Source organism: Talpa occidentalis, unplaced genomic scaffold (genome assembly GCF_014898055.3).
Source record: "Talpa occidentalis isolate TD23 unplaced genomic scaffold, MPIMG_talOcc4v2.1 talOcc4.12, whole genome shotgun sequence".
Taxonomy (NCBI): domain Eukaryota; kingdom Metazoa; phylum Chordata; class Mammalia; order Eulipotyphla; family Talpidae; genus Talpa; species Talpa occidentalis.
This window is the reverse complement of record NW_023601212.1, coordinates 39,500,155-39,508,359: the sequence shown is the minus strand read 5'-3', so window position 1 is coordinate 39,508,359 and position 8,205 is coordinate 39,500,155. Positions and strand designations below refer to the sequence as shown.

The 8,205-nt window shown below is 46.5% G+C and overlaps 1 long non-coding RNA gene across 1 annotated transcript; it reads right to left on the bottom strand.

The window, feature by feature from the left end:
* Positions 1 to 59: 59 nt before the first annotated feature.
* LOC129145482 (uncharacterized) lies at positions 60 to 6,217 on the bottom strand. The gene is made up of 3 exons (XR_008551103.1): positions 6,091 to 6,217; positions 5,258 to 5,464; positions 60 to 158 (listed from the first exon to the last, which is right to left on the bottom strand). It is a non-coding gene; the product is annotated as an uncharacterized LOC129145482 (long non-coding RNA).
* Between the last annotated feature and the right edge of the window lie 1,988 nt (positions 6,218 to 8,205).

Here is an 8,205-nt window from a genome sequence, read left to right as displayed (position 1 = left end):
ACAGTATTACACTAAATGAAGTATTCCTTTTGTAATCATTTATAGACGGTAAAGGAATTTAATAAAGCTACCTTATAATGCCGCCATGCTGGGGTCACTCTTCTTTAAGCTTTAAACTCTCTTTTAAAAAATTGATTTATTTTGAATAACATTCAAAGCTGCAGAAAAGTAAAAGAAATATTACAAAATACTCCTTTACGCTCTGCCCTAGCTGGGCACGGTCCAATACGCGGGGCTATTTCCATTTAAATGTAAATTCCCTGTAATTAATTTAATTATGTTCTATAGTCACACCTGGCTGGGAGACTTTGTGTTGTGCTGCAGAGACAAAGAGCATTGCCATTGTGGAAAATCCTTATGAACACCTCAAAAATCTTTACTGATTTTTCCCCCTTGTGACAAAATAATTTATAGTGATTGTAAAAGGCAGTGTTTGGCATAATATAGGGGACCTTGACCCCATTTCATAGAAATGCCAACTGTCAGCACTTTAGAGTATCTGCTATCAAAGCTTTTTCTAATAGGTTGAGTCTTAAAATCTGTTGTTTTGCATTTTGATTAGTTTTTTCCCAGATATAATAAACACATTATAAGCACAAGTTGTATACAGAAGTGTACAGCGCCATGGATTTTTACAAACAACCTCCACATGTCACCAGCATCAGGATGGAAGTGGGAATCTGCAGCCTCCAGCAGCTCCCTGGGCACTTCCCTCCCTTCAGGAGGATCCACAGTCCCTGGCTTCTCCCTTCCTCTGGGCAGTTCAACCAGGCAGGAGATAGTGGGTAACTCTGAGGTTTTAGAAGTCCCAGAAATTTTATATGAAGCTGTGTATTTCTGAACAGAAGGTCCACTGCTCTTACCAGCTTCCCAGAGGGACTTGTGAGGCAAGAAGGGAACTTTCAGAAATTAAAAAAATATATTATTTCTCACAAGCACTTGCCCAGACTGATTTTCCATCTTTGTTAATTTGTTCAGTTCTTAAACCCCAACCCCAGTTTCTTGCTCTGCCTTTTTAAAAATGTATATTTTTATTTTATTTCTTTAAAGATTTAGCTTATTTATTTATGCATACAAGAACTAGGGTGTAGGCCAGAGGTGCAGGGTAGGGGGCGGGTGAGAGAATTCATCAGAGACAGACTGGGGAGCATCAGGTGAGATAGGAGAGGTCTGCTGTGCCATGTGGGTATGTCCCTGGCCGGGGATCAAACTCATGTTGCAGTAGCTGCGGAGAGCTTCATAATACTGCATCTCAACCCCATGCTCCACCAGGGAGGCCCCCCATTTTTTCTAAAAATAAAGGTTTTACGGCGTCCCCCGGTGGTGCAGCGGTTGAGCGCTGGACTGTGAAGCTGCCCACAGCCTCTGCAGCGCTGGTTCGATCCCCGGCTGCCAGGCGAGGGTCCCACATGGCACACAGACCTCTCCTGCCGCCCACTGCTTCCCCCAGCAGTGTACTTCGTCAGTCTGCCTGTTCTGCTCTCTGCTCTGGCTCTGGTGAATTCTCTCACCCTCCAGTGCCTCTGGCTGTACCCAGTGCTTGTATAAATAAATAAATCTTTTAAAAAAAGAAAGAAAGAAAAAAATAAAAAGAAAGGTTTTATTTATTTTTTTGTGGAAGAAATGGGACGCAGACCAGAGGTGTGGAGGCGGGGAGTAAGGATTCACCAGACAAAGTGGGAGTAGTGCCCAAGACAGCAGCGGTCTGCTACACCACCTGTGGGTTAGCTCCCTGGCCAGGGATCAAACTCAGGCCATCAAGGTGGGCCTTCATGGTGGTAGCACTGAGACTTAACCCCTAGGCCACCGGGGAAGTCCACAGTTTTCCTTCTTGTAAGGTTGATTATATGTATATATAAACCGTATTTTGTTTATCCATTCATCTTTTGGCCATTGCAAGTAATGCTGGGTATGCAGATATCACTTCAAGTCTCTGTTTTCAATTTTGGGAGCGTATACCTAGAAGTGAAATCCCTGGATCTTATGATAGTTCTATTTTTAATTTTCAAGGAACCACCATCCTGCTTTTCCCTAGCAGACACATCATTCTACATTTCTCCAACAGTGCATAAGAGTTCCAAATTCTCCACATCCTCTCCAACCCTTTTTTTTTTTTTTTTTAATTTAATGGTAGCCATCCTATTGACTGTGAGGTGGTTCTTGCTTTGTTCTTTGGAAGAGAGGTGGGTGACCATTCTTGACTGGAGCATTTATTTCTGTCAGGCTATGGTTATGCAATCTCCCCTGGTTTACCTCTTGAACACCCCCACCCCAGCTGATAAGAGAGAGCTATCATTAGCCCAGGACTTAGAAAGGTTAAGAACTTGCCAAGGTCAGAGGTAAGCTACTGGGCCAGAAACCAAATCCAAGAATTTACCCCCTCTTTATTTTATTTCACTCTGCTTGGTTATGTAATCCACCCTTGGGCACAGAGGTGCGCTCCTGCCACCAAAGATCACACAGTGGATGATGACAGGGCAATATCAGCATCAAATTCTCAGCCACTGGGAGGATGAGGTCTGGTCCCCATGAATGCCGACTGCAGGGAGCCACCTCCCACCCCAACACTGATACTTCTGTAGGAAACAAATGTGTCATATTGGGTTTGCGGACCCAGTTCCAGTGGGTGGAATGAATATGCGGAGCCTTCCCACACCAACACGTGATAAATTCTCAGACTCCAGCAGAGTGTCCAAGAATTCAATTTAGTTCTGACACAATACCAGTGTCAGATCTTCAAGTTAGGTCAGGTTCCCAAGACCACTCTCCACTTTAGACATCAGTCACAAGGCCAGGCTCTTACCTGTGCTTCTCACCAACTGGCTACAGATCAGAAGCTTCTGGCCTGCCTACTCAAGGTCAACTTATTTGCTAGAACCTCTCAAGAAAGCTCACTAGAATACCTATTTATTGCAAAAGATACAACTCAAGAACAGTCAGGTGGAAAAGATAAACAGGGCACTATAGAAGGAAAGGGCGAGGAGCTACCAGGTCCTCTCCTGGAAGGCATCATTCTCCCCCAAATCTCCACATGTTTACCAACCCCGAAGCTCTGAAGACCCTCCTTTGGGGCTTTTATGAAGGCTGAATTACAGAGGCACAATGATTAAATCATCAGCCATGATTTAATCTGTGCTCAATCTCCAGCCCCTTTCTCCTCCCCAGAGGCCTGGGGGTGGCACTGCCAGTTACAACCCTCTCATCACAAGGTTAGTTCTCCAGGCAACCAGGCCCCATCCTTGGTGCTTTCAATAGTCACCATTGACACAGTAAAAGACACCTTTCAGGGGCCTCCCTGGTGGCGCAAGAGGTTAAGACACAACCCATGAAGCTATCCACAGCCTCTGCAGCACGAGTTCGATCTCTGGCCAGGGAGCTTACCCACATGGCACAGCAGACCTCTCCTGGCTTGCCTGCTGCTCCCCTCAGCAGTGTATTTCAGTCAATCTGCCTGTTCTGTTCCCCACTCTGTCTCTGGTGAATCCTCTCACCCCCCACACCTCTGGCTGTTCCCTGATTCTTGTATGCGTAAATAAATAAATCTTCTGGGGGAAAAAAAGATACCTTTCAACACCCTTAATGCTTAGGAAGTTCAAAGGCTTTGGGGAGCTGTGATCCAGGAACCATGGATGAAGACTAAATATGTATGAAAGCATATTTTGGTCATCTGACCAAATAGATGTATTTTCAGGGGCCTCCCTGGTGGCGCAAGGGGTTAAGACGCAACCTATGAAGCTATCCACAGCTACTGCAGCACGAGTTCAATCCCCAGCCAGGGAGGTACCCACATGACACAGCAGACCTGACTCTCCTACTGCTCCCCTCAGCAGTGTATTTCAGTCAGTCTGCCTGTTCTGTTCCCCACTCTGTCTCTGGTGAATCCTCTCATCCCCTGCACCTCTGGCCTGTACCCCAGTTCTTGTATGCATAAATAAACAAATCTTTAGATGTATTTTCAGCAAATCATAATATCACAGGTGTCATCTCATGTACATCTGCTACCTACTACATGAAACAAAGACTGGGGAAGGCCTTCTCAACCCCAAAGCTGCACAAAATCCAAACACATACGGATGTTACGAACATCTTCCAAGGAAGAGCCTCTCTTTCCACTTTCATCAGGTTTCAAATGAATCTTACCCAGGGAAGATTGAATAAATATGTTTGTTCTAAGGATGTCCCCAGCTTCATGACTGGTTTAAAAATTTAAGGACCTGGGCAGCCCTGGAGTCTCTGGGGAAAATCTCTCATGGAACTTAAACACTGAGGGCTAGAGGCCTCTCGGATTCCTGATGGTCAACTGACATCACACTTCCTAACGGTTTTGTTGTAGCTTTTCCTGTCTTGCTGGTTTCTCCTTTTTTCTCCAATTTCTACAGATGTAGGGTTTTAAGGCTTGATTCTTGCACCTCCTCTCACTTGGTGTGGTCTTATCTGGTCGGGGCTGCACTCTGACAATGCCTGGGTTTTTACCCCCAGCCCAAATGACTTGCACACTCATATAGTCAAGTAACCATTGCTTGACAGCTTCACGTAGATATCCCCCAGGCACTGAGAACTTTCCCAGTGTTTCATCTCATGCAGACCCTCACTTCTGAGCATTATCTGCACCCCCTCCTTTCGGCACCACCATCTAGGCAGTTAGGAACCATCTTCCTCCTCTCCCTCATTCTTCCTGTCCCAGCTGCCAGCAAGTTCTCTTGATTCTGGGAAATGGAGAGACAGCCCAGCCCATTGCTCTCCTTTCTTAGTGCCTTCCAGTACTTCTTATGCCATAATAAAAGCATCAGGGCCCCTAGCATCTCCTTTGCTTACTCTCTAGTCACATCAACCTCCTCACTGTTCCTTTACAAATTAAACTTCCCAGCCTTATGAGCCTTTGCACTTGCACTTTCTTCTGCCTGGCATTTTGTTTCCCTATATCTTTCATGACTCAGGTCCCAGTTCCTATATCTCCTCCTCCCCTGCTCCATCCCTGACCACTTTACCCAAAGTCACTTCCCTCCCCCGTCCCAACTTGAATGACTCAATCCTATAACTTTGTTTTACTGTCTTCAGAGCAGTTTCTGTCTAAAATAATCTTGTTCATTCATTATGAGGTTTAACCATCAGAGCAGAAGCTTTCAATGGTTTCTATGTGACCAAGCCTAAGATACAGGTTTTACATGTGACTCAGCAATACAGGTGTTATGGCTGCAAAATAAACTAACTCCAAATGTACTGGCGTTAAGCAATGGCATTGATCCTGCTCACAAACCTGCAGTTTGAGCAGGGATTGATGGCAGAAGCTCATCTCTGTACCACTTGGTGTCAGCTGGAATGACTTGAAGGCTAGGGGCTGTACAATTTCAAGACTCACTCAACTAGTAGTTGATGCTGGCCTTGGCTGGTACCTTACTGGAGGACTCTTCACATCGCCTGGACATCCTCACAACATGGCTGCAGGGCTTCAGGAGAAAGTATCCTGAAATTATGCAAGGGGAAAAGTCATAGAATTAGCATCAGACAAAAGATATATCTTAGTTTTTGACCTAGGCTTGGAAGTCACACAGTGTACTTTCTGTTTTTGTTTTTTGTTTTATTTATTTATTTATTTATTTTTGTGTAGAAGAACTGGAGTGTAGGCCAGAGGCGAGAGGATTCATCAAAGGTAGAGTAAAGCATATTTACTGAAATACACTGCTGAGGGGAGCAGCAGGTGAGACAGGAGAGGTCACTGTGCCATATGGGTTAGCTCCCTGGCTGGGCATCGAACTCAGGCCACCCCAGTGGTAGCGTTGAGATTTAACCTCTAGGCCATCAGGAAGGCCCTGTACTTTCTATTTGTTGCACAAACTACCACACATGTTCAAGAGAAGGAATTAAGACATTACAGACAGAGTGCTAAAATAATACTCAAGACAGTACCAAGGGACAGTGCCCAAGGTAGGGGACAGGTCACTGTCAGTGGGTTCTCACCTGTACACACAATTGCAAGACTACTCAAGGCAATGTCAGAAGCAAGACCACTCTGGCTCAACAGGGTTTATTTAATAAGTAGGAAACTGGGGAAAAGGAGTTTCTAAGGCCACAAGTTGCCAGCTGTCTCACCCTAGATGGTGTCCACAGTATCCAGAAGCCCCATACAAAGGCCACTCATGCTAGATGGCACTGTCCCATCAACAAGGATCTGGAGCTGGTGGCATACCAGACAGCAGTGCACCAAGGCCCACACACTGACAGCTGGAGGTGCTCACAGGTTGAGACCACTGATGTGACAATTGTTGCCCACAGCAACAATCTGAAGGCCAGATTAGACAGCACCAGATCCCAGGCCAGACCACAATGGAACCAATAGCACCAGGAAGCCATGCTGGAGAATCAGATGTGGTGGACAGCTCATAAAGTTGGCCAAAGTACTAGTCACCAGAGTCAGTATCAAAAACACCTGTGCTACAGCTCTTTGTGAACTACTGGTATGAACCAATAGCCAACAGCTCTTTGAGACACCAGGCCAAGGACAACAGTGCTCCTTGCAGGCAATGTCAGAGGCAAGGCTGGAGGCAGGTGCAGCAACTGGGTCTCTGCAAAGTTCTTAAAAAAAAATTATTTTATTTATACAAGTGCTGGGGTACAGGTCAGATGCACGGGAGGGTGAGAGGATTCACCAGAGACAGAGTGGGGAGCAGAACAGGCAGACTGACGAAACACACTGCTGAGGGGAGTAGCCGGTGAGACAGGAGAGGTCTGCCACGCCATGTGGGACCCTTGCCAGCTGGCCGGGATCGGACCCGTGCTGCAGAGGCTGCAAACAGCTTCACGGGGCGGTGCTCAACCGCCTGCGCCACCAGGGAGGCCCTTTTTTTTCCTTCAAAGTTCTAAGGCGGTCTGGACAGTCTGGATATCTGGGCATCTACTGGCAGGGGTGTCTGCAGAGGTCTGCAACATCCTTCTTCAAAGGTGGTCCAATGAATGCTTCTCACTTCAGAAGTGGGCTGCTGACTGACTCAGGCTGGCTCTCACTCTGTAGTATCATCTTCAGAGTTCCCCACGCAACAAGCCTCCACGGCTGTTTTCAATCCTAGGTATCTGATTGGATCATTTACCACCAATCAGCTTGCTTTCCATTTTCAATACAGAGAATTAACTCAAGGTTGAGTAACAGCTGGAGGACTTGAACCTGATTGGACCATTTAGGATCCTGGAGCCAGATATAATAAGGGAAAGCTGGGACTCCCCGGTGGCGTAGCGGTTGCGCGCTGGGTTGTGAAGCGGCCCACGGCCTCCGCGGCGCCGGTTCGATCCCCGGCTGCTCCCCGTGCCACCGGAGGAGGGTCCCACATGGCGCGCAGACCTCTCCTGCCGCCCGCTGCTCCCCTCAGCAGTGTACTTCAGTCCTTCTGCCTGCTCTGCGCCCCGCTCTGGCTCTGGTGAATTCTCTCACCCTCCCGCACTTCTGACTGTACCCAGTGCTTGCATAAACAAATAAAATAAATAAATAAATAACATGCCTCTATTAAAAAAAAAAAAAAAAAAGGGAAAGCTGGTCCCCTACCTAGACTACCTGCACCCAGGTCAGGACTGGCTCTTGGGTCTGTGAGCTCTGAAAAGCCATGGGCTGAGCCCCAACAAAACAACCTTGCCCCACCGCCTCTGAGCACTGTGGAGATCTGGCTGTAGAATCAGCCTATTGACCAGCAGTGGCAAGGCCAGAACTATTTCTGTAGCCATTTTCCTGAAAATAAAATATGCTCTTCCACAGCTGGCACACAGTTTGGCACTTCCCAAAATAATACTTAAACTTCTGTACACAATGCACTAATTTCCCCCCACTGCATTTTGTAGAAAATGCTGGTCAGACCTGCTGAAATGGTATTTTTACCTCAGTTTGAGGAATATGTCAGAAAAGTGTGCAGTTTGTCTTTCCTACACTGTATAACCCCACACATAGCGTAGTGTCCTGTGCAAGGTAGGCAACTCAACTGCTAGCATTCTATGGGTGCTTTATTCAACGCTTACATAGAACCAGACTCCGTCCTCATTTAATTCTCACCCCAACTCTGAAGTAGGTTCTTTCATGACCTTCATTTTACTGAGGAGGAATGTGAGGCAAAGAAGGGTAACGTAATCGGCCCACGGTAACACTATTAGTGGCAAAGCTGGGATTCAAACCCAATAAATCTTAGTGTAGGCTCCATTTTGCAGCCTCTAATACTAATGTTTATG